At 46.3% G+C, this 27,655-nt stretch overlaps 1 protein-coding gene, 1 long non-coding RNA gene and 1 other non-coding gene across 4 annotated transcripts in view; 1 reads left to right on the top strand and 2 right to left on the bottom strand.

Moving 5' to 3' along the window:
- The window catches only part of UBASH3B (ubiquitin associated and SH3 domain containing B), a 158,214-nt gene that overhangs the window by 77,154 nt on the left and 53,405 nt on the right, over positions 1 to 27,655 (bottom strand). The window lies entirely within an intron of this gene.
- Positions 321 to 27,655, bottom strand: part of LOC134731263 (uncharacterized) — a 38,292-nt gene continuing 10,957 nt past the window's right edge. Inside the window, exon 2 of the long non-coding RNA XR_010113502.1 lies at positions 321 to 25,011. This is a non-coding gene — a long non-coding RNA (uncharacterized LOC134731263). The remainder of the gene's footprint in view (positions 25,012 to 27,655) is intronic.
- On the top strand, positions 10,926 to 11,029 carry LOC112441307 (small nucleolar RNA U13). The gene has a single exon (XR_003029242.1). It is a non-coding gene; the product is annotated as a small nucleolar RNA U13 (small nucleolar RNA).

Here is a 27,655-nt window from a genome sequence, read left to right as displayed (position 1 = left end):
AATAATCATACACTCTTCTTAAAACATCCTAGTAGCTCCCTATTTCCTCTAGCGTAAAGTTCCAGAACCTTAACATGGCTAAGTTGTCTGCATGCTCTATTTTCTGGCCCTTCCCTGGTTTACTTTAGGCTACCCTCTTCCAGCAACATTAGATTTCTTTCAGTTCCTTGAACGTGCCACATTTTCTCACAGCTGAGCAGTGGGCATGCATTCTTTCTTCAGGAACATTCTTTCCCTTCCCTACAGTAATATCTCTGCCCACCTCTCAATCTTAGCTTAAATCTTCTATGTTGCTTTCCTTGATCCTTTATTTCCTTTCATTTCTTCATTTCATTCCATTTCATTTCATTTTGAGAGAGGGTCTCACTATGTTGCCCAAGCTGGACTGAAACTCCTGGGCTCAAGTGATCCTCTCTCCTCAGCCTCCCAAGTAGCTGAGATTGCAGGTGTGAACCACCACGCCTGGCTTCCCGATCCTTAAATCTCCCAGTTACACATTCTCATGACACCCTGCATTTCTTTCCCAGCATGCATTCTGCTTGTAGTTAATTACTTATTTGATGTGTGTTTTCCTTCTCATCATGCGTGCGTGTTAGCCTGTTGATCTCAGTGCTAAGTGTAGTACAGGCCATGAGGTAGATGCTCAGTAAGAATGAAGAGCGTCGCTAAAGCCCCACCTTCTACATAAACTCCTGAATTCTCCCAGCATTCTCTCTGTGTTCCCCTAGCCCTTTTTTTTCCATTCTGCATGAATTAGTATTTAGAGTTTTATCTGTCTCTCTCCTCCATAAGCTTATGAACTTCTTGGAGAAAAAGGCCAGGTCTCCCTTCTGCATGCCTTAACTTCTAGCATGATGCCCATGATGAGAACTTGTAGTTCTCAGAACTAAAAGCATCAGAATATAGAATGAGGTTGTGTCCGAAAAAACTCTAGGGACGAGTTACACAGTTCTGAGAAGAAATGGAAGAACACCGAGAAGCAGAGGGAGTTGGGCTTTAGCAGTAGATGTTTTTATCTGTGCACTTGGAGAACTGGCACAAAGCTGAAATAACAAGAAGTTAGGAAGCATTCTTGACTTCTCTATCTTTCTCTGCCAGGTACCAAAGCATCCTAAATGAGGCTGAACTGCACTGCCTTTCCCCTTTCTGAACCTCCACTGTCTTGGGCCAGAATATCTTTGTCTCTTACCTGGCAAGTCTGCTCTGGTTTCCTGTCTTCTCTCCCATTTTATACACCATCCACATTGCTATCAGTTATTCTAGAGCTCAGATGTAACCATATTACCTCTGCTTAAACCTTCAGGGACTCCCTGTTACCTACAGGTAAAATCCTTTTCAGATGGTGTCCAAGATGCTCCATGATGGTGTCCAAATCCATGTCTCTAGGCTCAAGCCGCCACTTCGCTCTCATGCCCCCTACATCCCACAACTCTGAACTCTCCCTCCCTCATGACCTCATTTTCTTCTTTGCCTTTGCACATGCTGGGCCCTCTGCCTGGAACTCGGCTTCCCCACTTCGACAAGTAGATAGATGTCTTCGACATACTTTTCTATGTCCAGATCAAATATTTCTCTGTGAAATATGGTGGAATTAGTTGTTGCTACTAGGGACTCTCAGAACTCTCTGGGCATTTCCCACACTGTGTATTCCTTTACCGAACCCAAAGAAGACAGGGCAATGTCTTTTTCTTCTTTGAATCTCTCGCCTCTATCACATATTAGGTGCTCAACAAATGTTTAATAACTAAAGGAATGAGGTCTAGGTCTTTGTGAATTGGGTTGGTGGAACAGGCCTTCCTGTTCATCTAGCATTGCATTTCTTTCCTTAACTAGAAGAGTGTGTATTTAGCCTGTCTTTGTGACAAGCTGTTCTGGTTAGGAAAGAGTTATATTACACTAGCTTTCTGTTACCCACATGTTGGGGACTGTAAATTTCATTGCCCATCTAGTGTAAGAACTGCAAATGAAGCAGTTTAGTGCACTAAAAATACTATTTTAAGTACATTCCAAGGGCAAATAAACAGACGAGAAATATATGCTATTGGGTATTATCCATGTGATTGTTCTAATGTCATTTTGCTTGGAATTTACGCAGTTCTTCTTCTCTACTCAACCTCTTAAGTGCAAATAATTGAAGGTTGTCAAAACATTTGAAATAACTCTGACCCTCGTGTGTACAATAATAATAAGGTGCAGAAAAAGTACTGGCCTCCAAAAAGGGGAAAAGTTCACTCCTGAATGGCTTAAGTAAAAATAAAATGAGTTTATATAAAGTTTGCTAGGAAACAGGAAGTTAGAAAAAACTGTGATAAGGAAAGCCATAAAGAGCAATGGTGACCTAGAAAAGACAGATCTGAAAATGCAGAGGGAAACGTTTGACACAGATGCAGGATCATTTCTCTAAGGGTTTTTTCTTTTTCTTTCTTTCTTTTTTTTTTAAGATACAGCTTAAAAAGTGAGGATTAAACTCATCATACTTCTATAAGATTAAGCACATCTGATGAGGGGGGAAAATGATTATTCACTCTACTGGAATTGCCTTAATGAAACCGTCTTGATGAAAGCTGCATCTTAAAATACTCATCCAGTGATGAGGACTTATTTCAAGATGTAAACCAAGGCAGTCGCTGGAGTGAGGCTTGCTTGTGAAGCACACCACATCTTCAGGATGCTGAGCTAAGCCAGATTACAGTGTGCTCACCAAGTGTCCCTCCCAGATGGCTTTTCTGGACAGCCAGTTCCCACCCCAGTGGTATACTGGAAGCCACCAACAACTAGTAAATCTATGAACACCATTCAAGCAAAGACATGGGGTCAGAGCACAGTGGCTTCAGACCTTGAGCCTCTTCCTTTCTCCTTGGGAATCCCCGTCTGCTCAGGCCAAGTCCTTTCCTCAGGCTCAGCCAATGTCAAGCTCTTTTCAATGTCTTCCTCTTCACTGTAGCTGTTGATAAGGCCCACAGTTGATCACCAGGCTACCAGCCCCTTTTCTGTGCTCATGAAAACCAAAAGCTTTTGAAGTACAAATCTTAAGAGAGGAGACATTCAATTTTGGCTGGGCGTGGTGGCTCAAGCCTGTAATCCCAGCACTTTGGAGGCTGAGGCAGGCAGATCACCTGAAGTCAGGAGTTCAAGACCAGCCTGGCCAAGATGGCAAAACCCCATCTTTACTTAAAACACAAAAAATTAATGAGGTGTGGTGGTGCACACTTGTAGTCTCAGCTACTAAAGAGGCTGAGGCATGAGAATTGCTTGGACACAGGAGGCGGAGGTTACAGTGAGCTGAGATCATGCCACTGCACTCCAGCCTGGGCGACAGAGTGAGACTCTGTCTCAAAAACAAAACAAAAAAAAGAGAGGAGACATTAAATTTTGACTGCTCAAATCTGCTGTAAATTCTCTTGTGCATCATTCAAGATACAAGTCAACAGTCATCCTCTAAGATATTCTAGTTCTTCGATAAGACAAGACATTACTTCTTCTGAGTTCGTGCAGTGCTATACATACCTCTATTATCATATATTCTTATCATTGCAATAATAATCTGTTGACATATCCATGGGTGTCTGTAAGGCAAAAATTCCAGGGCTACTCAACACATGTGTGGAATGAATACATCAATGAAGGCAGCTGCGAATGGAGGATTATGGGAAGTAGATTGTCTGTCAACACCCATTAAGAAACAAAAGCTAAACATGTTGAATGGCAGGAATTACTGATGTGAAACTTGGATCTGGGCCATGCTTTGGCGTGAGGCACTTGAACCACATAAACAAGCAACCTGGATGGCTGGGATTTGTTTCTAGTGACTTATCGTTGACATACTTGTTGATGTTAAGACTCCTCTTTCCAAAGTCAATACCTTCATCCAATCACTGCCAGACATCTTTCCCTAAAGAATTTTTTAAACTGGACACCAGGGAACTCCAGAAATAATAGAGATTGAAGAAAGCACTTTGTATTCGTGATGATCTAAATTAAAATTTAATTGGGTTTGAGATGGAGTGAGTGGGAAGCTGCTAAGGTGAGTCTTCCACAGCAAAGGAGGGAAACATTTTCTGCTGTGTATGAAGCCAACACCCCACCTCTACACTCGACTCCCCATATCCAAAGACCTTTGGCATTTTCTGTTTAGCACAAAGGCTTCGAGTCTTTAAAGAGAGAAAAGCCAATTATATGACCAGTTGGGTGGGGAGACCCTTGCTCTGCTATCCCAAAAGGCCTTCAAAAGCTTTCTGCTTGATATTATGTAGGTATAGTGATGGGTACATCATAACAAGCCAGGAATTTTAATGATTCATTGAGAGAGATACTAACATTCCACTGGAGGGAAGGAAGGCAGGTAGGATTCTGCCACTATTTGAATAGGAGGAGCTATTGATTAGAATCTATTGTTTGGAATCCAGAACACTGCCTGTCCCTTTGAATGAGGATGGGAAATTCCAGGGAAAACCTTTTCTGATAAAGTTGTTGGTTTACACAAGTGTCCTTACTTTAAGGCTATTTTTAATTAGCTTGTTAGTTTATCTAATTGAGGGTTGTTGGGGGTGGAAAGATGGGTGGTGGAAAGACAAACCATGATTTCATCTCCATTATAAACACAGGAAATACGTGGGGCTACAAGAGGACTTTACAAGTTGTATTTTACAAGTTGCAGGAAATACCATGGAAGAACACAAGCCTTCCTTAAGGCAAGATGAAGTCCAGCCCAGAGCAAAATTCCTGTGTCTCCATTAGGAAACAGAGACTTACAACGTGCAGGGCCTGGGCAAGAGTATAAAGAGAGGCCCACATACGCCAATGTCTAAATGTTTACAAATAATAAATCAAGCGAACCAACTCATAAATATGCCTTAGCCTCCAACCTTGGCCAATATACCTTCATAACAACCTGGTTAGAGGCTCAGACTTCTTGCCATTGTGTGTCAGGGTATGGCAACCTGGGAAGAGCCAGCAGCCAGCCGGCCTTGGTCTGTTCTCCTGTGGTCTGCTTCCATCTGCTTTTAGCTCAGACCCTGGCTTCTGTGGGGGTACCAGGAGGGTCCTCACATGTATGCACATGAGTACCCCAAGAAGATGTCAAAGTTGTGTCCACACCCCCACAAACAGAAGCTCCTTTGTCATCCTCAGGGCTAGGGCTCTCTGTCTTCGGGAGACTGGAGATGGGGGAGACACCCCGGAAGCAGGTTCCTCATCATTTGTGTTCCTAATATCCAGAGCACGGTGTGTGTGTGTGTGTGTCGTCGGGGTGGGAGACACATAGGCTCCGGGGTATGCACATCTCCTTCAAACTAAGAACTCTTCACTCTGTACTAAAGAACGTGGCCATGGGAAGACCAGAATGCAGTGCTCTAGGCTAGGACATGTCTGGGTACAAAAACCTCAGTAGTGAGTGTGACAAGACAGCAAACATTTAAACAAACTAGTAGAGCAAACATTTAAACAAACTAGTAGAGCAGTCCTGCCTTATCTGTGGTTTCACTTTCCAAGGGTTCAGTTACCAGTGGTCAACTGTGGTCCAAAAATATTAAGTGAAAAATTGCCGAAATAAACAACTCACAAGTTTCCAATTGTGCGACGTTCTGAGTAGCATGATAAAATCTTGAGCCATCCAACTCCATTCCACTAGGGACATGAATCATCCCTTTGCCTAGTCTGGATACAGGCTGTGGATGCAGTAGTGAATCCACATTGTTTGCACTCTCCGCCTGTTAGTCACTTAGTAGCCGTCTAGGTTATCAGACCAACTGTCCCAGTATTGCAGTGCTTATGTTCACATGACCATTATTTTACTTTATAATGGCCCCAAAATGCAAGAGTAGTGAGGCTGGCAATTTGGATATCCCAAAAGAGAAGACGTAAAGTTCTCCATTTAAGTGAAAAGGTGAAAGTTCTCAACTTAATAATGAAAGAAAAAAAATTGCATGCCAAAGTCACCGAGGTCTACAGTAAGAACTCATCTTCCATCCATGAGATTGTGAAGAAGGAAGAAGAAATTTGTGCTGGTTTTGCTGCCACACCTCAAACTGCAAAAGTTATAGCCATAGTGCATGATAATTGCTTAGTCAGGATGGAAAAAGTGTTAAATTTGTGGGTGGAAGACATGACCTGAAACAGAATCCGATTGGCACAATTGGGTCTGGTGCTATCTGCACTTTCAGGCATCCACTGGGGGTCTTGAGTATCCCCAAGGATAAGGAGGGGCCACTGTAATAGGAAAATCACGTTGTAGAGACTATGGGGATTGCAGACATGGCAGAACCTTTAGGGGGCAGAAATAGTGAAGGTTCCACTGTCAGGGAGGGAAATGAAAGACAGCAAGACAAGGACAGAAGGTGAATAAGAATCCAAATATTGGCCAGGAGCGGTGGCCCATGCCTGTAATCCCAGGACTTTGGGAGGCCGAGGCGGGTGGGTCACCTGAGGTCGGGAGTTCAAGACCAGTCTGACCAACATGGAGAAATCCCGCCTCTACTAAAAATACAAAATGAGCCGGGCCTGGTGGCACATGCCTGTAATCCCAGCTACTAGGGAGGCTGAGGCAGGAGAATCACTTGAACCTGGGAGGCAGAGGTTGCGATGAGCCGAGATCATGCCATTGCACTCCAGCCTGGGCAACAAGAGCAAAACTCTGTCTCAAAAAAAAAAAAAAAAAAAAAAAGAATCCAAATATTTGCATCACAGCGGGCTGAGAAGGCAAGCTCAGTTGTGCAGCGATGTGCAGTGCTGGCCCTACACCTCTGTGAGGGGGTTTGGCTTAGGATAGGCCTCTCTGGGTGTCTGAGGAGGCTGACCTGAAACAGACATGGTCTGGCAACATGAATGGAAAATACCAAGGATGGCATGGAGTTCACCTTGGCCACTGTGCCCGGCCAAGTCCTTGGGTCTCTTAGGGGACACATGGAAAGGCGGGAACCTCCCCACAACGTGAGTGCAATTGTTCAAGGACCCGTGTGATGTCACCCACACCCTGTCATGTCTGTGGAAGCCACTTCTTCCACAGCCACCAAGCCATCTCGGCTCACTGCAACCTCCACCTCCTGGGTTCAGGCAATTCTTCTGCCTCAGCCTCCCAGGTAGCTGGGATTACAGGCGCACACCATCACGCCCAACTAATTTTTGTATTTTCAGTAGAGATGGAGTTTTGCCAAGTTGGCCAGGCTGGTTTAGAACTCCTGACTTCAAGTGATCCACCTGCCTCGGCCTCCAAAGTGCTAGGATTACAGGTGTGAGCCACTGCACCTGGCCTTTTTTTTTTTTTTTTTTAGATAGGGTCTCACTCTGTCACCCAAGCTGGAGTGCAGGCATGATCATGGCTCACTGCAGCCTCGAACTCCCATGCCCAACTGATCCTCCCAGCTCAGCTTCCCAAGAAGCTGGGACCTCAGGTACGAAGCTAACTGCCTGGGTAACTTTTCAGGGTTTTTTTTTTTTTTGGTAGAGATAGGGTCTTGCTATGTTGCCAGGCTGGTTTCAAACTCCTGGGCTCAAGTGATCCTCCCACCTGGGCCTCCCAACGTATTAGGATTACAGGCATGAGCCACCGTGCCCAGCCTGGAACATTTTAAAGCAAATCCCAGGTATTATATCATTTTACTCCAAAATACTCATAAAGATTTATTTACCCTAGAGTATTTTAAAACAACCCAGACATTAGCATGCATCTCTGATAAGAACTGTTTTATCTTTAACGTAATCACTTGCCTTTATCATATCTAACATTTATAATCATTCTTTAATATCACTGAATACCAAATCCACATTCATTTTCCCCTGATGGTCTCAAAAATGTCTTTTTCCGATCAGTTTGTTTGAATCAGGGCCAATGAAGGTCCTGACTTCAGCAGGATGGAAAGCCCCAGTGTGTGGCTCAGGCGCCAGGGCCTCTCACACACCTTCCCCTCAACAAGAACCACGTGGCATCTCAGCTGAACCGGGCCACAAGACCAAAAGTGACAAGGCTTCATCTTCTGGGCTTTCTGGCCTCTGGAGAAATAAGTCTCAGTGGGAACTGCAGGGAGCTGGCCCCTGTGGCGTTGGAGTACTCACTCCGCAGTCCTAGTCAGAGAGCAACTGTCCAGAGCCTCCCAGTCCTCCCAGGATTTAGGTCACTGAGCCACAGTAGACCTGCAATGAAAGTGGGTTCCTGCTCTCTCTGGTACTCCCTCTACTTTTCATGATTTGATCTTTCTAGTTAAAGGCCAAAGACAAGCTGCATGGGGTGATAGAAAGAGCCGAAAGCAGGGACGGTAGGCTGAGCACTCTCTGTCCCTGTCTGACCGGGTGGACTTGAGCAAGTCTCTGACCAATCAGTTTCTTAACTTCCAAAGTGAGAGGGAGGGATTTAACAATCCCTCAGACCCTCTAGCTCTGACATTTTATGACTCTAAGCTCAAAAGCCACCAAATGACTTTGTTTCTGCCCCTGTGCTAGATGTTGGAAGTACACAGATGTCTCTCTTTTCTTAGATGATAAACTGTTTAAGGGGAGGGGCTCTATCAGATTTTGTCATCACCAGACTCCAGCACAGCGCAAAGCGCATTCTAGGCACTCAACAAATGTTGCTGAATGGGGTACCCAATCCAACAACCAATTCTTGAGCATCTACAGTGAGCCAAACACCATGTTAGGCTGGGGAATCACAAAGATCTCCCTGGGGAGGCTAATATTTAAATAGGGAGATGTTCAATGGAGAAGAAAACTTTGATAAGTATAAGAGAAGTAGCTATGGGTCTTAACAGCTCAGACCTAAGATAAAGAAATTGGGCTGGTGGTCCCCATCTATGAGCTTCCTGCTCCTCAAATTTTACCCTGTCAGCTATGCTTAATTCCCAATCCCCCCACCTGCTTCAACAGCAACACCATAAAGAGTGGTCCTAGGACAAAGAAAAGGCAGAAAGATGTCTGTGCCAACTTGCAAAAAGGAGTATCTCCCAAGTAGCGTCCGGAACCCTTTCCAGGGTCAGCCTAGGGAAGCCCACAGAAACGACGTGGACAGCTAAATATTCCCCATGTAAACTCAACGACTCTGCATCCTCATGGAGGACAGACATGTAGATCCTCCCAGAACAACTGCATAGTTTCACCTCAAGATGGGCTAAGGCCGGGTGTGGTAGCTCACGCCTATAATACCAGCACCTTGAGAAGCTGAGGCAGGAAGACTGCTTGAGCCCCGTAGTTTGAGACCAGCCTGGGCAACACAGGAGACCTCATCTCTAAAAATAATTAATAATAATAATAATAATGATAAAATGGGCTAAAACTACAGGGCAGGAGAAGGTCCCAGTGAGGTGGACTTCCTCTAGGTAAGGAGCCTTCAGGATAGGGACTGGGCCACTGCTGCCATCCGGCCCAGCTGTGCGGGGAGGGTGAAATGACTGTTCAAAGTCTCTTTGGGTCTTTGGGTGGAAACAAGGATTTCTTGAATTCACGAAGCTGGCAAGGCTTTGAATCACAGCCCAGAACTGAGTTCCGCATTGCCAAGTCCACGTCTGAGAGAAAACAGCCTTATGCTCTACCTAAGAAACCAGATAAACACACTGCCTCAAGAAAAGACTTCCAGGAAGCGTCCCAGCAAAACAAAACCAATTCCCTTTCAAAACAGTAACCAGGTCCCGTGGTGTCGAGACGATAGCCTCGCTGTCCTTGTCTCCTGGTGCCCATCTCGGAGGCCTCCACGGGGCTTGCTGGGCCTGGTGATTCACTCCCTACGTGGGGACAGGCGGGCCCTGGAGAAGATGTCATTAAAGTGTAATTTTAGAAGTGAAGGCATCTTGGGGATCATCTAGTCTCGCCCCTCCCTCAATTGATAGGCAACTTCCTTCCTCTGAGCCTCTCCAGCGACCCTTAGAGAACGCAGGAAATTCACCACGGTAAGCAAAGACATGATGTCTTTATGACCAGGAGTTTGCAATTCTAGCTAATTACAGCCAACACTGGCTCGCTGCTGCGCTATGATTTGGAGTCTTAAAGCTTCTGTGTGGCTCAGCACATGTGGTGGAAGAAAAAAAAAAACGAAAGATCTCTGCAACAGACACTGGGGGAGCACTTGCAGGCACATGTGTGCAGCAGGAGTCCCCGGCAGGACGCGGCTTAAAATCAGACACACATGGCCTGGCCAGAAACCGGGGCTGCCAATTAAGGCTCAGAAGTTTTGAAAGGAAGAGCTGGAGGGGAGGAAAAAAACCCAGCAACTTGTTAACAATTAGCAATCGGAATCCTTTTTTAAAAATAAGTCCTGGGACCCATGGACAAGAGGGAAGTATTTTGCTGAGAAACCATCAAAACAGCACTACTCTGAGCATCCCTTCTGCCAGAAAGCTCAAAACGGTTGATAAATGCGAAATTACTTATTACTTTCCCACATGGGAGTCAGGGCGGACAATATTGTCCCTCATTTACATAACAGGGAGACAAAGTCACAGCAAAGCTTCTGCTTCCCTTTATTTCACTCTGGAAGGAATAACTGGACTAGCTAGAAATCCCTTAGCAAATATGACTTTGATTTTTCAAAGACCTTGTTGATACATCCTACAAGTGAAAGGGAAAACAGGAAGAATCTATGATCCCATTTGCTCATAGCTGCATGAAGAAATGTTGGTGCTGGGCACAGTGGCTCATGCCAGCAACTTTGGGAGGATGAGATCAACAGATCACTTGAGGTCAGGAGTGCGAGACCAGCCTGGCCAACATGTGAAACCCCGTCTCTACTAAAAATACAAAAATTAGCCGGGCGTGGTAGCAGACACCTGTAATCCCAGCTACTCGGGAGGCTGAGGCAGGAAAATTGCTTGAATCCGGGAGGCGGAGGCTGCAGTATGCCAAGATCGCGCCACTGCACTCTAGCCTGGGTGATAAAGCAAGAACTCAGTCTCAAAAAAAAAAAAAAAAGAAGAAGAAAGAAAAGAAATAAATGCCGAAAGGTGATCTTTTTATAGTTCATAAGCGTAATGACTGGGTGTTCACGTGCGTGTTTGAGATGTGCCACCCTCGAACCTTGTTACGATGTCGGTATATTACCCCTCTGACATGAAAAGAAAAAAAAGAAATGCTAGAAGGATACCCAAGAAACAAATAAGAGTGGTTTCTTCTGGCAGGTGTGGAGACAACAGGGTGGATGAGCACAGAGGGAAGGGCAAACTTGTGTGTAAACCTTCCTATCATTTTGTTCTTTGAACCATGAGCATGTTTCCTATTAAATAATAAAATTAAGTGCAAATATATTCTATAGAAAAATGAAACAAGGGGCCGGGTGCGGTGGCTCACGCCTGTAATCTCAGCACTTTGGGAGGCTGAGGTGGGTGGATCATGAGGTCAGGAGTTTGAGACCAGCCTCGCCAACATGGTAAAACCCTGTCTCTACTAAAGATACAAAAAATTAGCCGGCGTGGTGGCGCACACCTATAATCCCCGCTACTCAGGAGGCTGAGGCAGGAGAATCGCTTGAACCCGGGAGGCGGAGGTTGCAGTGAGCCAAGATTGAGCCACTGCACTCCAGCCTGGGCGACAGGGTGAGACTCTGTCTCAAAAAAATAAAAAGAAAAATAGAAAAGAAAAATGAAACAAGCAATGGAGCCCCACTTTTCCTCCTGAGTAGGCTACATTTGCAGGAAATCCAGTACAGCATGCTCCTCCAACACTGTCTAAAGATGAGCTATGGAGAGGGAGTATGATATCGCTACTGCACCTACAGAACGATGGGGAGACCAGACACCGGAAGGGCTCTTCTCCAGGGTACCCTGAATGTCGTGGGCCGAATCAGCACCACATTTTCCAAACCCTTGCCTCCTGACCACGGTTAAGGTTGGGCCCTCTCTGAAATGGTAGATACCTTACACTCACATTTAACAAGGGCGAGGTGCTCAAGTCATTGAGTTTGTTTCTTTTCTTTTCTTTTCTTTTTCTGTTTATGGTGCTATGCTCATCACAGCAACTAGAGTGATTTTATTAAAATCCAAATTTGAGGCCGGGCACGATGGCTCACACCTGTAATCCCAGCACTTTGGGAGGCCGAGGTGGATGGATCACCTGAGGTCAGGAATTCGAGAACAGCCTGGCCAACATGGTGAAACCCTCTCTCTAGTAAAATTACAAAAATTAGCTGGGCATGGTGACGGGTGCCTGTAATCCTGGCTACTCGGGAGGCTGAGGCAGGAGAATCGATTGAACCGGGGGGTGGGGGTTAGGGGGTGGTGGGAGGTTGCAGTGAGCTGAGATCGTGCTACTGCACTCCAGCCTGGGGGAAAGAGCAAGACTCTGTCTCAAAAATAAATAAATAAATAAATAAATAAAATAACATACAAATTTGAGCCTGTTCTTCGAACACTCCCAGTGAGTCCCAAGTGCCTTTCCTCCAGGCAAAGTCCTCATCCCTTGGCATGGGGCTTATGATTCTCAGGATCTTAGGATGCCGCTCACTGGACTCTCCACTTCACCTCCCACTTCCTTTTCATGCAGCACATTCCCCACTTTCTGTCATTTCCTGCACATGCTGGAGTTGTCATGCCTCTGTGGCCCTGTGTGTGCTGTTGCCTCTCTCTGGAATGCCGTTCCCCTTTCCCCCATCTGGTGAATTGCTAATGACATTTTAAGATCAAATGCTACTACCTCCTCTAAGAAGCCAGTTCAGGCCTGGCCCAGCCCATCCATGGCACACAGCTGGCCGCTCCTCTGTGTCCCCACAGTCCTCTGATTGTTCCTCTATTACAGCATTTCCCATGTCAACAGCAACTTTACGTGGCAGTGGTCTGTTTTCATGCCTGTCTCCCAGTAAACTGTGAACTCCTGCAAGGTGGGCCCCTGGTGGTTGCCTCTATGCCCTCTATGCCACAGTCGTGGACCCAGAACATGATGTTTGTCAAACAACAGTGAAGCTAGCACTTATGCCACAACTTCTTCGTGCCTGCCCCGATTCTAAGCACTCCACACATAATAATTCATCTGCTCCTCGCCAAAACCTGAAGAAGTAGGTACCAGTGTCATCATGATCTTACCGATGAGTACACCGAGGCACAGTGACAATTACAAAGCTAGTAAGTGGAAAGCCAGATATGGAATCCAGGAAGTCTGCCTCCAGAGCTTAGGCTCTTAACTCTGTGTAATAATATCTATCAATAGATGAATGAACGAAATAACCAGAAATCAAACTCCCATTCCTAAGGCAAAGGTCCTCCAGGTTCCAATTTCTAAAATCCCAAGAATAGCTGCCACACTGGGTATCTGGGATGAGGGGACCACCCACCAAAGTCCACATAAGCATTTAAACTCCGGGAGCTCCCAATGACACAGAACCAGCTAGGACAAAAGAGCCCTGCTCTCAAGTTACTTCTACACGCTGACATAGCCTCACCCAGAAGCACCAGAAAATCCACTCAAAGTTTCCCATAGCCACCCCCAGGGCCACCCTGCCTCCTTCCTATTACAATGAAACTTGAGATTTTTGAGGTTTCTTCATGATGATCTAGCTCCAAAACACAATGCACATGGAAACAGGAAAGGTTTACCACTAACTCTCTAAGCCATCGGCCCGTGGTTTCTACCCGGTGCTCTTCGGGACTCTTTCTTGGAACTGGGCTGAAACATCCCTTGGGCCTGCCTGCCACTGTTGTCTGATGGGCCCAGATAACTGACAAGGATGGATACTTTGGGACACTTGCCTGGGGCCTGCCTTTCCACCACCTTCTCCAAATCTGCTTAGAGCTGCTCGCAGGGAAGAACAGATGAATTTGGCCTTTTGCTGGTGAGCAAAGCAGAGTATGAGAAGAAACCAACACCCCTGGGAAAACGGATACATGGGAGAATGCGTCTCCAAAGGAGATCACAGTGGAAATGAAATCAGGTTTGGAGACAAAGGCTTTAGCCTGGAGACTTGGCTCTACTATTCACTAACTTAAGGACTTAGGTTATTTACCATATTTGAGTCACATCTGCAAAGGAGGTTAACGGCTTCCTCATGCATTGTGATGAACAAATGAAATGTTATATACAAAAGGGCTTTGTAATCTAAACAGTGGTTTCCAAACCTGGTTAATTGTCAGAATTGCCAAAGGATTTTTTTTTAAAGTACAGATTTCTGATCCTCTTAAGCCTACTGAATTAAAATCGCCAGGAGGAGCCCAGGAATCTGGATTTTCAGAAACTTTCTGGGAGCTTCTGAAGCATAACCACAACTCTAAAGCTCTGTGCAAAGGCTGGCAGTATTATAGCCCCATGGTGAAAGAAATACCAGGTCTGGGCCGGGCGCGGTGGCTCACGCCTGTAATCCCAGCACTTTGGGAGGCCGAGGCGGGCGGATCAAGAGATCAGGAGATTGAGACCATCCTGGCTAACATGGTGAAACCCCGCCTCTACTAAAAATACAAAAAATTAGCCAGGCATGGTTGTGGGCACCTGCAGTCCCAGCTACTCGGGAGTCTGAGGCAGGAGGATGGCATGAACATGGGAGGCAGAGCTTGCAGTGAGCTGAGATCATGCCACTGCACTCCAGCCAGGGGGACAGAGCGAGACTCCATCTCGAAAAAAAAAAAAAAGAAACACCAGATCTGAATATTATGCTTAAAGGGTAACCCCCTAGAGCTGTCAGACTTCCATGTGAAGAATTCCTAAGGAATGTGACTTCACTATGGATATTCAGAAAAGAAGCCCAATTCTCTACCAAGCTGGAGCTTAGAGACCAAAGAACTCAGGAAGAGTAGTTTTCTCCTTGGATATCTAGATGGTTCCTTCTGCCACTGAGCACTCTCCTAGACAAAGAAAAGTCTCAAAATATCCAGAGACACACAGACATTTCCCGTCTCTCTCAGTATCTGGCAGAAGCAGAAGAACCAGAAAAAAGATGTTGCAAGTTAGAAATGGACCCGTGCAGCAAAAGACAATCTTCAAGTGTTTGAGACCTGTACTTGGGTTCCTGGAGTGCAGGAGAGAACCAGGACACCTATCAGTAATTAGGAGAGGCAGAATGTTTAAGTCAAAGTCTTGCAAGGTGAGGAAGCAAGAGAGCATGAGGGCGGAGCTCTAGGTCCCACTGGGCCATCCACCAAGGGCAGCCTTCAGCTGGTCACTACCCTCCCTGTGCCTCTGTCTTCATCTGTAAAATGTGATACAACTTGTCTACTGCAGGAAGCTTTGTGAGCTTCAAACAAAATAACAGATGCAAAAGGTTGCAGGGCCCTGGGAGAGGGCAAATACCATGTGATGTCTTTATTCTTCAAAAGTATGATGACTAATGCATTATACAAGAATCAAAAAGTCCGTGTAACTGGTTCATCCAATAAACAGTGTCTTCTATGAATGTCATTCTTTGACTCCTTAAGAAAAAGAAGCCTGTCTCTGCTAAGAGGCATCCCCAAAGAACAGAGTAGCATGTTTCTAAATTTCACCCAATAGCAGTGAAATGCATTAACAGATTTGCCGATGAGCTGCTTAGCCTAAGAAGTTATGTTAGGAGACCTGGAAAAGAAGGGTTAAAAGTGAGCAACCTCACTAGGGTAAAAAGGAAAGATCCTGGAAGGCTTTTGGAAACCACTAAGTAACAAATGTAGCTCCCACCTCCCACCCACGCACCACTGGAAATAACTTTAAATAATGCATCTGAGAATGTCTGCAGAACAGGCAGTCTGGATTAAGGACTTTTAAAGGGATGGTGTTTGAACAAGGATTCTTTCAGGGAAACCATCTTGAGAATTACTGAACTCTCAGGCAAGCTCACTCTGACAAATATCCTTAAGCAAGCTTTGAGCTAGAGCTGAAATCCTGGTGTGGTAAATATCATCATATGGGAAAGCAATTTAGAGCAAAAAAGATTTAGTGGTCCTCCCAGCCACCACATTCCCACTCCCACCCCCCCGTAGTGCTGTGGAAGATTTGCTTACTCTAAGTGAACAGAATTCCATAAAGAGCTTGGCTGGTCAGTCAGCATCTGTTGTAGAAACTGACCTAGAGTCATTCATTCTTTTTTTTTTTTTTTTTTTTGAGACACAGTCTTGCTCTGTTGCCCAGACTGGAGTGCAGTGGCGCGATCTTGGCTCACTGCAAACCTCCACCACCGGGTTCAAGCGATTCTTCTGACTCAGCCTCCAGAGTAGCTGGGACTACAGGCACACGCCACCACGCCTGGCTAATTTTTTGTATTTTTGGTAGAGACGGGGTTTCACCGTGTGAGCCAGGATGGTCTCCATCTCCTGACCTTGTGATCTGCCCACCTCGGCCTCCCAAAGTGCTGGGATTACAGGCGTGAGCCACCGCGCCTGGCCGAGTCATTCATTCTTTTAACATCTACTATGTGTCAGACATTTTTCTAGCCTTGGGGATATAGCAGAGAAAAAAAAAATACAAAGATTTTTGACCTCATGCAGTTTATATTCTAGGGGAGAGGACAGTTATAGTAAGCGTTTTGGAAAAAATAAGGCAGGGAAGGGTGGGAAGGGATTCCTATTTTGCATGGAAAGATTAGATAAAGGTAATGAATGAGTCAGGGAGGGAGAGCTCTGTGGATAGCTGTGTGAAGAGCCTTCCTGGAAGAGCAAGCACAAAGGCCCCAGGCAGTGGCGTGTGTAGTGTATTCAAGGAACAAAGAATAGACCATGTGGCTTCAGCTGAATGGGCAAGGAGGTACATGCTAGGAAATAGATTCAGAGAGGTAGCAAGGGAACACCCTAGAGACAGGAAGGCTTTAGATTTAACTTTGTGATACAGAGAACGTTGGGGCATTTTGAGCAGTGGAGTGATTCCATCTGCCTTACACTTTGAAAGGATCTCCAACTATTCTGATGAGAAGAGACTACAAGAAAGCAAAAGCCAAAACAGGGAGACCAGGTTGGAGGCAATTGCAATAATACAAGCAAGAGAGAATGCCAGGGATTTGGATCTGTGGAAGCGGCGAAGCTGACAGATTCACTGATGGACTGGATGGAAAAAGTGAGGCGCTAAGGGTGACTCCAAGGCATTAGAATGAACATCTGGAAGAAAGAGTTATCCTGCTTGGAGATGACAAGACTGTGGGAGATGCCTATTTGACATCCATAGGAGATGCTGAGTACGGAGTCTGGAAATTGGGAGAGAGGACTGGGTGGGGGAAGTAAGTGCAGTAGTTGTCAGCATATGGATAGTACATAAAGCCAGGAGTTTGGAGACTACTATGGGGGTGAGTTTAGACAAAGGAGAGAAGGGGTCCATGGTTTTCAGCTGAGGGCCCTCCAATATTTACAGGTGAGGAGATGAGGAAGCCAGCCAAGGAGTTGGAGCAGAAGCAGGCACCGCAGTAGGAGGACTAAGAGAGAAGAAACTCCTAGAAGCCAAGGGTCTTTAAGGAAGCATCGAGAGAGGACTGATCGCCTGCATCCAATGCTGCTGATGGAGGATGGAATTGCTCACAATATATGGCACTACTGTGGCCATTAGTGACCTTGATGACAGCAGCTTTGGGGGGCAGTGTGACAGAAGCCTGAATGAAATAAGTTTAAGAGAAAAGAGGAGGATAGGAAGTGGAAACAGCCAGTAGAGACAACTTGTTTGGGAAGTGTTACTGTTCAAGAATCTGATTTAACACTTCAGGTTTTGCAAGAAGAGAAACAGATGAAATGATCTTTCCAGCTACTAAGGCTGATTATTACTACCTTTGCTGGGAGGCTCCTTGACCTATGTGATGGGATACATAGATGCCTGGTTCTGATGAACTCATGATGTGAACCACAGGTTTTTCCCTCTCAGAGACTTATTTTAAGGAGGACGAAGGGGAAAAGACAAGGAGAGAGTAATAAAAGAAAGGGACAAGAAAAATGGTAAGAAAGACTTTTAAAGAGTTTCAAGCCATGTTAAGTTTCCTAAACCATTTCTTTTCCATTGCAAACATCACTAACATAACTCCCAAATTTCCTGGTTAAATTTAGCACAGATGTAAAATTTTGAGCACTGGTGGACATGGGTATCTAAACCAATCATCTGATGAGGAAATTGAAGCTTAGAGAAGGGAATTGACTTCCGGGCACCCCCAATTATTAGCCGCGTGGTCTTAGACAAGTTACTTTTAACCTCAGCGTGTTAGTTAATCCATCTGTAAATTGGCAGTGTAAGAATACCCATCACCAATCTAACGTAATCATGCTTAGATTGTTCGAACAGCAGCTAGCACATGGTAATACTCAGTAAGTGTTTTTTATTTATTTTTGAGAGACGGTCTCAATCTGTCGCCCAGGCTGGAGTGCAGTGGATCAATCATGGCTCACTGCAGCCCCAGCCTCCTGAGCTCTGGTGGTCCTCCTGCCTCAACCTCCCAGGTTTCTGGGACTACAGGCATGTAGCAAAATGCCCAGCTAATTTTTTTGTATTTTTAGGTGAGACGGTGTTTCACCATGTTGCCCAGGCTGGGTTATTCTTTATTTCTGTTGCCCAAGTCAGGTGGAGGAATTGTGTCAGATTGGAGTAAGAAGAGGATGATTCTACCTTATCCCTCCCGCCACAAAACACACACATGCACTACGAGTTAGCTTTTCATTTCTGACCCTCTAATATCCCTTTTTTTGGGCTCCAATCAAAAAGACTTTTCTTTATTCCATACTATGAATATAAAAAGTACTACAATTGAGGACCTGCTGGGTGCTGTTAATTTGCTTTTACATATGTCATCATACTTAATCCTCACACAATCCCTACTATCCCATTTCCCCCCCTAAATATCCCATTTGATGGATCAAGAAGCCAGTGCTCAAAGCTTAAATAACTTGCCCAAGGTCACACAGCTGGAGATGGCAGATTCAAACCTGGAGTCTGAGACTCCACATCCTTTCACAAGTCTGCCCAATAATATAACACTAGTACCCAATGCCGTGCACTGACTTAGTGACTTGCAAGGAATCTGAGGCGCCAGGGCTCTAGGTTAGGTAGTTTTAGAACAAGAAATGCTTCATCCGAAATGTATTTTAAAGATTAGACTAGGTAGGTATGCATCCACTTTCTTGGATGTGTTTAAAACTTGGATGAGGCCGGGCATGGTGGCTCACACCTGTAATCCCAGCACTTTGGGAGGCCGAGGCGGGAGGATCACTTGAGGTTAGGAGCTCGAGGCCTGCCTGGCCAACATGGTGAAACCCCGTCTCTACTACTAAAAATACAAAAATTAGCCAGACTTGGTAGCGGGTGCCTGTAATCCCAGCTACTTGGGAGACTAAGGCAGGAAAATTTCTTGAACCCAGGAGGTGAAGGTTACGGTGAGCCAAGATGGTGCCACTGCACTCCAGTCTGGGTGACAGAGTGAGACTGGTGACAGAGTGAGACTTGTCTGAAAAAAAAAAAAAGAAAGAAAGAAACTTGGGTGAGAAATCCACGTACAGTTGAATTTATTCTCACCAGGCAAGGACTGGCCTAGTGTCATGGGGGGTGGGGGACAGTAGGGGAAGGGAACAGGAAGTCATTTGCTGGTGGTTGACCAGGCCCCCTGTGACTTCTCAGAGTTGTAGAACTGCCACCAACAGTCACAGCAGTTCCTGGAGAACAACGAGAAACTTGGGGTCAGCCAGAAGGCACTTGTGGTGATATCACGAGGTACAGCGGTGGAAAATACACACTTTCTAAGGGGCTGTTTCCCCACTTTGCTGAACACAGGGTACCAGAGAAACTAATTATAGCCACTGAGAGCAATTGACATTTACAAGCATCCGTGCTGTGTGCAGTGCTTCTCCCTCTACTGATCTGTGGCCAGAGCCACGCCTAATGCATGTGGTAGACGCCACAGGATCCAGGCAGCCTGGGTGTGACAAGGACATCCTCCTCCCTACCCCTTCTTACTGCCAGGAAATCTCTCACACTACTGCAGGTCTGCTATATTCTGATGTGATTATCTCCTCGGACTGTGGGGTAGCATCACTTCCTCAGGGGCAGAGAGGGAACCTGGCCCTTCCGCTATCGGTTATTCCAGGAAGTGGTGGTTCTTAGGACAGGCAATGAGGATTTGGAAGGAAGGCCTTAGGTGGGAGAAGAAGAGAGAATCTCCATGTCTCTGGGCCTTGCTTTCTTATGCTAGTACTCCCAGGAGTCTGGCAAAACTTGAGGACTTTTCTGGGGGCTAGAGGACAGGGATCTCTCATACAGTGGTAGCTTTGAGGGAACCCCCTGAGAATGGGCTGGTCCTAAGCATAGTCCTGATCCTGAGCTGCTAGTAAAGTCTTGTTCAGTTTGTTACACCTTGGCCTCGGCTGTGCTATGGGAAATTAAGGCATCAATCTGTGTGACTACTTAGACAGGACGGGAGAAGGGGAGATGAGGCTATAATCATCCTGATTCCATCTAACATCTCCAAATTGTGAGGCTAGAAGAGCCATGACCGACAGCTTCTACCGAGAGAAAAGGCAAGGCTTTTGTCTTTCTCTTCCTTCCAGCAAAGCTTTCTGGGGCTCCCCTCTTTAGCCTGGTCTGCTGTTCAAGATTCAGAAAACTGAACTGGACTCCTTAGAGAGGAATTTTACAGAACTGGGTGACATTGTGGTTGCGTTACCTGCATTCAGGTGGAGAGACGACATGTCTGCAACCCAAACCTCCTTACAGAGCGGGGCAGACTGAAAGCTCTGAGCAAGGTCTCCCACAGGCAACCTTGCCTCAGGAGGTGAAAGGACATCCTGATGTCCCAAGCCTCTGGGTGGACAGCGATTCCCCATGCAAGAGGCCACACAAGGGATATTAGAGGGGCAGAGATGAAAAGCTAACTCACGGCACATGTGTGTGTTTTGTGGCGGGAGGATAAGGTAGAATCATCCTCCCTACTACAATCTCACACAATTCCTCCATGTGACTTGGGCAATAGAAATAAAAAATAACCCAGCCTGGGCAACATGGCAAAACACCGTCTCTACTAAAAATACAAAAAAATTAGCTGGGCATTGTGCTACATGCCTGTAGTCCCAGCAAGCTGGGAGGTTGAGGCAGAAGGACCACATGAGCTCAGGAGGCTGGGGCCGCAGTGAGTCATGGATTGAGCCACTGCACTCCAGTCTGGGCAACAGAGTGAGACCCTGTCTCAGAGCTCTCCTCTGCAGCTGAGGTCCCCCTTCCTCTCGCAGTTCTCACCAGCCCCAGCTTGCTGCTACTACCGTGCAGTTTTTCTGCCCCCACAGAGGGACACTGCATCACGATCAGGAAATTCCACCTCCTCGTCCTCTCTCCACAGTCCCTGCTGCCTCTAATCCAATACTGGAAAGAGAAAGCTGAAACAGGGACAAAGAAAGGAAGCACTTGAATCTCCTCTGTTTCTGGAGCATTTTCAAATGACAGGAAAATGTAATTTTGACTACAATTCAAGGGGTTGAACACCATGACCCTCTAGTCCTTGGCGGAGGAGTGCTGCCTCTGTCAGCAAATAGTGGCAAAGCCAGGGGACCACGGTGGAGGCTGGAGACCTCTCTCTTTGTGGTTACAGAACCTGGCAATGGCTGGGAAGCCATATGTTGTGTTCTGAGACTCAAGCATAAACTTCTGCTGGATGTTTGGATTTTGGTTTTTTAATTATCCCCTGTTTTGAGAGAGAAAAAAGGGGTGTGTGTCTATGTGTGCTTTGAAGGAAGTAGGGGAACAGATGGGTGGAGAGAATAGAAAGAGGAGAGGAGCCGTCATTATTGGGCTTTCGGATTCGTGTTTCTCCAGCAGTTTCTGCTGTGTCTCTTTGGTGACACATCGGGTAAATGGCCCTAAAAGATGATAGCTATGCCGAAGCTACAACAGCCTCAGAGGTTCTATTGATTCAGAAGCTTTCTGGATTGTCTCTCCCGTAGCATATGCACCACCTCATTCTTAACAGACACTGACAGCCCCGCTACAACTGTTTTGAAGGAGGCAACTTTTGATGGCAGCAATGCAAGGTCTGTCCAGACCATGAAGTCCCACCTCAACCGCCAATCAATAATAAGACATGACATCTTAAGTGTTATTTAAATGCTAAGCACTGTGTCAGCATTTAACATTTATCTCGGCTGGGCGCAGTGGCTCATGCCTGTAATCCCAGCACTTTGGGAGGCCAAGGCGGGCGGATCACGAGGTCAGGAGATCGAGACCATCCTGGCTAACACGGTGAAACCCCGTCTCTACTAAAAATACAAAAAATTAGCCGGGTGTGGTAGTGGGCGCCTGTAGTCCCAGCTACGCGGGAGGCTGAGGCAGGAGAATGGCGTGAACCTGGGAGGCGGAGCTTGCAGTGAGCCGAGATCACGCCACTGCACTCCAGCCCGGGCGACAGAGCGAGACTCCATCTCAAAAAACAACAAGAACAACAACAAAAAATTTATTTCATTTAGTCTTCAGAACAACTCTATGACATAGGTACTATAATTGCACTCACTTTACAGATGAGCAAAGGAGAAGGTAAATACTTTGTACAAGGTTATGCAGATAATGAGTGCATCCCGGGCTCAGACACAGGCTTGCCAGACACCTCTCTTCTTCAACACCATCCTACCCTGCCTTCCCATCATCAGCTGACATTGCTTCACTCTGTGTGAAGATGGAAAGAGGAAGCACATTTCAGGCTTAATTCTCACCATCAGTATCTTCAGTTTTACTGATGAGGAAACTGAGGGTCACAAGTTGTGAAGCAATCTGTCCAAAGTCACACGACCGTGAAGCAGCAGAACCAGGAGTCAGAGCCAGGACTGAGTTCAATCCTTCACTCTCTCCATTTTACCCCGCTGCCTCTGGGCCAAATACCTGGAAAAAGAGGTCTGCCTCTCACTTGCTTCAGGTTTTAAAGTAAAAGCAGAAGAGGAAGTTCAGAAGGTGTCCTTCTTCAGTGTCCCCTAAATATGAGATTTTGGGAAAGGCTTGACCCTAAGGGCCAATAGGGAGCAATTTCAGGAAGGCTGATTTAGAGAGAATTGGATGGCCTTGTAACATGGTGAGCTCCCCAAGAATGGAGGAGTTCAAGCACAGTCTTGATGACTGTGGCAACACTGTAGACAGCAATTGTTGTTTTGGCTGTCCAGTATCTAAGCACTCTTCTTATTTAGGGGAATCCCAATATGAGCGAAGGGGGAGCCCCGCTAAAGAAGCTGATGGGGCAGATGTTCTGTCTTTCAGCTTCCTGACAGATGATGCCCAGCATATGACTTAGACGAAGGCAATCAACTACTCCCATTAAAGGCTTTGGAACCTAAGGTGACCAAGAGTGGAGGGGTCATGGCAAGTGTCTGCAGCAGTGTCCTTGACTCCTGCCTGTTTCCAGAGTCTGATTATCCATGCCCCTGATCAGTTCTGTGAGCCACCTAAACTCGTTTCCTGCTTAAGTTATCCAGAGGTGGTTTCTAACCTGGATATAAACATCTGATGGAAGGCTGTACTGGATGAGGTCACAAAGCCAGCTGCATATCTGAGTTACTGGTGGAGTTCAGTAAAAATACAGATTCCCATGTTCCCCAAGACCTACTGGATCAGAATTTTCAGGAATAACCCTGAACATTCTTTTTTTTTTTTTTTTTTTGAGATGGAATGTCGCTTTGTCGCCCAGGCTGGAGATGACTGACATGTGGCCAGATTTGGGAGTGGCTGAGATAAATAAACTTTAGGGCCCCCAAAATAAAATACTATGATTTTCAAAAAAACTCTTACCAAGAATTTGGCCATGGCTCTCAGAAAAATGCAACATGCCTATAGTTTCTTTATAATTGCTAACATAAAGCTTATCTTTTTGGACAAATCACATCCACTCCTAAGAGGCTAAAGCTATAATATATCTTCTGTTTCCATAGGATATTCCTTCCAAGGCCTTTTGCATCTACAGATCTATTATCACAGTTGATGTGACTTCCCACCTTCCTCAGGTGGGTGAGATCCATGATTTCACGTGCATTCGTCTGATGCCGCAGAGTCAGCTGACCACATGGCTTTTTACTTCCCAAACCAAAGCCTCTCTTCGTCGTGTGGCTATTCTTGGGATCTACAGTGCACCTCCTGTGTGCCCTAAAGAGAGCTTCATCCCATGTGAGCCTCAACTCCTCTGTGTGAAAATGAGGAACACTGGGCCGGGTGCGGTGGCTCACGCCTGTAATCCCAGTACTTTGGGAGGCCAAAGCGGGCAGATCACAAGGTCAGGAGATCAAGACCATCCTGGCTAACATGGTGAAACCCCGTCTCTACTAAAAATACAAAAAATTAGCTGGGCGTGGTGGCGGGTGCCTGTAGTCCCAGCTACTCGGGAGGCTGAGGCAGGAGAATGGCGTGAACCCAGGAGGCGGAGCTTGCAGTGAGCCGAGATCGCACCACTGCACTCCAGCCTGGGCGACAGAGCAAGATCCATCTCAAAAAAAAAAAAAAAACACCCAGAGAAGAAAGATGAATGTCCAGTCAGCTTCCTGGGGCTCAGCTCAGAGATGTACATCCCTGTACCACTATTCCTCATTCATCCAGGAGCAAAATCCCCTCTTCTCCTGCAAATGTAACTGCTGTTAAGAAGCTGCACTTGGTAGTGGAGTTCTATATACTTCAGGGCGTTTGCTTTTGTTTGTGCAACACCACAGGTAGGAAGGTACCTGTGAAACCCATGGAGTTCTCCTCTTGCCTCCCAGCTAGTCAGGGCTGTTGGGTACTTTCTGGTGTAGAAATTCCCTAGCTTCCCTTGGTGACCCTCCTGGTGCTCAACAGGATGCAGAATGTGAGGGAAAAAGAGCGAGCACCAACAGGACCCTGGTTTATGCCTATTACTCAGGGCCAGGATGGAAGCAAGCATGAGAGCCCCTGGGTCCATTTGGGCTGCTGAGAAAGCCCCTCTCGTGTGACGTGCGTCCCCCACCAAGGAAGCATCCAAGTCCACCCTGGGTGTGTATCTACCCAAGCAGCTCCTTAGGAAAGTCAGCAGACCTCCCACCTCCTCATGCTGGAGCTTCATGTCAGCTACCGCCCTCCAGAGGACTTTGAGGACAATCTGGCCATCTGGTTTCTGTACAATCTGCATCCGTATAGTGCTCATAAACTTATCTTCCAGCTCGTTCAAAATGTACACAGCTGAATTCTACTGCTGACTTTGGCACTTGCTCCTGGTATCTGAGAAGAACAGATTCAATTAAAAAGGAAATAACAGATGCTGCAAATCACTCCCTCATTTTCAGAGAAGTTTTCCCCCCCAGTGCCCTGAATTACTTGATGATGAACAGCAATGCAGTAAAAAAAAAAAAAAATGCAGCTGGCATGACAACTTCCAACTTGGCTTCAAACCAAGGGGAAGCTGCGGGCTGTCCTTTCTAGATGGTCTTTATGCCCGGCACATTCCTTTGTTTGGTATGGGTATTATTGTGTAGAGAACTTGGCTGGAAGTAGAGGGATAGAAGAAAATGAACCCTGGGGTTCTTTTAGCCTTAAGACTCTTTGCTATTACTCACTCTTCCTCACAGTATCTTTGTGAGGGGTGTATGTGGTCAGTGGGACATTGAAGGCAGGATTAGTATTCCCATTTTAGAGATGGAAACACAAAGGCCCAAGGACAGCAGGTTATTTGCAAACTCCAGTAAAGGAAATTGGTTCTATCAGAAAACCTTGATTCTTTTTCCACATGCACCTGTGTCCGTTACACAGAATGAGGTAGTAATGAGGCCAAGGCCAGGCTGAAGTGCCCGGGGGCATGCTCAGGAGACGGAAAGGCATACACGCACTCCCGGCACATGTCCTTGCAAGGCACTTAAAGGCTGCCAGTGCCCGGCCTTCCTCGGCTCCGTTCAGGCCTGCTTATCACATCCTGCCCTGTGCTCAGCTTCACTCTGCCTGAGTCTTGTGAGCCTCCCTTGGACTCAGGGGTGACCATCTTGTTATTGATGACTTGTGATGGGACCCACGTGGCTGGAGAGTGACGAAAGAAAAATGGAAGGAAAGAGATGCATTTTGAATAGGGTCTGATTACCTCTCCTCTCTTTCCCTAAGCACTAAAATGATTACGAATTCCAAGGTTTGGACAGGAGATGGGGGACCCCCAAAAATGTGTGCTACAGAGATTTTGGGAGCCTGGGACTGCAAGACTAGGAGCTCCCTTGCCAGAGTGTATAAAGAGGAAGGGTGGGGGCTCTCTTCTGGAGAATTAACTGAGGAGATTCTGCCTGGACACTGAAGCACAAAGTCAGGAGAGCCCAGGCTTCCTTCCATGAATCTCGTTTCCAACAGTCGTCAGAGAACAGGGCTCCCACACTTCCTAACCCATTGACTTTGCTGGGACCTTATTTTCTGAAACAAGAGTCAAGACCAATGTTTCCTTTATGGCCTGTCAATGAAAAGGGATGATTTGAAAATTATGATTATCCCTGAAAATCCAGGATATATGCCTTTATGTTCCCATGGCTGCTCCACCATCTCCACCCCCACCACCCTGCCCCGAGGACAAAGCCTACCCACCTGGGGTTCCTCTCCTTATGGAATGAGAGTCAAAAGCTCTAGGGAAGTGGTATGCGGCATGGGCTTTCTGTGTTCCCATTGCCTACCAATTCTACATGCCCCGTCCCCCTCCCCAGTTCTCCCCAGCAGGCCCTTATGGGGCAGCTTCCACCCCCTATACCACTTCTACTTTCGTGCCTTTATTTGTCCATTTTTGGCTAGATCGGCAATAGCTATGATTTAGCAAGATCACACGCTTCTGGAGGCAGAGATTGAGGATACCACGACCAGATGGATGGATGAACGTTTGACTTCTGGCTCTGCCACTTTCCAGGTGGGGGAGATCATGTCTGGTCCTTAATGTCCCTGAGCCTTCTTTTCAAGAAATGGGATGAGACTGGACCTGCCTTGCAGGGTGGTTGTGATGATACAGAGATAATATGTGCAGAAGGCAGCACAATGCCTGGCTTGTAATAAGCGTGCACAACAATGGTGGCCCCATCATCTCTCCAACCACCAGCACACTCTGGGACTTGCTCTTTCTCCTCCTCCTAAATGCCTTTCCTAAACTGCATTTACCTCTGTCTTCTAACTGTTGGCCTTATCTTTCTTCTGCTGTGAGAACCTGGAAGCTAGACCATGTTGTTTATCATGATTATCTTAAATCCATGATTCAGAATGCTTTTTTTTTTTTTTTTGAGACAGTCTCACTCTGTCGCCCAGGCTGGAGTGCAGTGGTATGACCTCGGCTCACTGCAGCCTCTGCCTCCTGGGTTCAAGCAATTCTCCTGCCTCAGCCTCCCAAGTAGCTAGGATTATAGGTGCCCGCCACCATGCCTGGCTAATTTTTGTAATTTTAGTGGAGACGGGCTTTCACCATGTTGGCCAGGCGGTCTCGAACTCCTGGCCTCAAGTGATCTGCCTGCCTCAGCCTCCCAAAGTGCTGGGATTACAGGCGCGACCCACAGCCCCTGGCCTCGAGAATGCTCTTTTGATCTAGGCAAATGATTGAACTAACAAATGAACAAACACATAAACCAAAAACAGGTTAGAGCTCTAGTTTTTGAGACCGTGTGATAATCTCTTCCAGAACTCTAGGAGAAAAGGCTAGGTGGGGACTCAAATTCCTCCCTTGCAAAAGCCTTAGATTAGATAATTCCACCCAGGATGTCAGGAATGCTTGATGACTTGGAGCATTTCTGCTGATTGTAGGCCTATACCCAGAAAGAGTTAACCAGCAGCTGCTGGGTTTATTTTCATTCTCTTTAATAAGGGAATCAAAGCAGCAGGACACAAACACACTGAATCTCTAATCACTCCAACACCCACA

Source organism: Pan paniscus, chromosome 9 (genome assembly GCF_029289425.2).
Source record: "Pan paniscus chromosome 9, NHGRI_mPanPan1-v2.0_pri, whole genome shotgun sequence".
Taxonomy (NCBI): domain Eukaryota; kingdom Metazoa; phylum Chordata; class Mammalia; order Primates; family Hominidae; genus Pan; species Pan paniscus.
The sequence above is the reverse complement of the archived record's forward strand: the minus strand, read 5'-3'. Positions and strand labels throughout refer to the sequence as shown.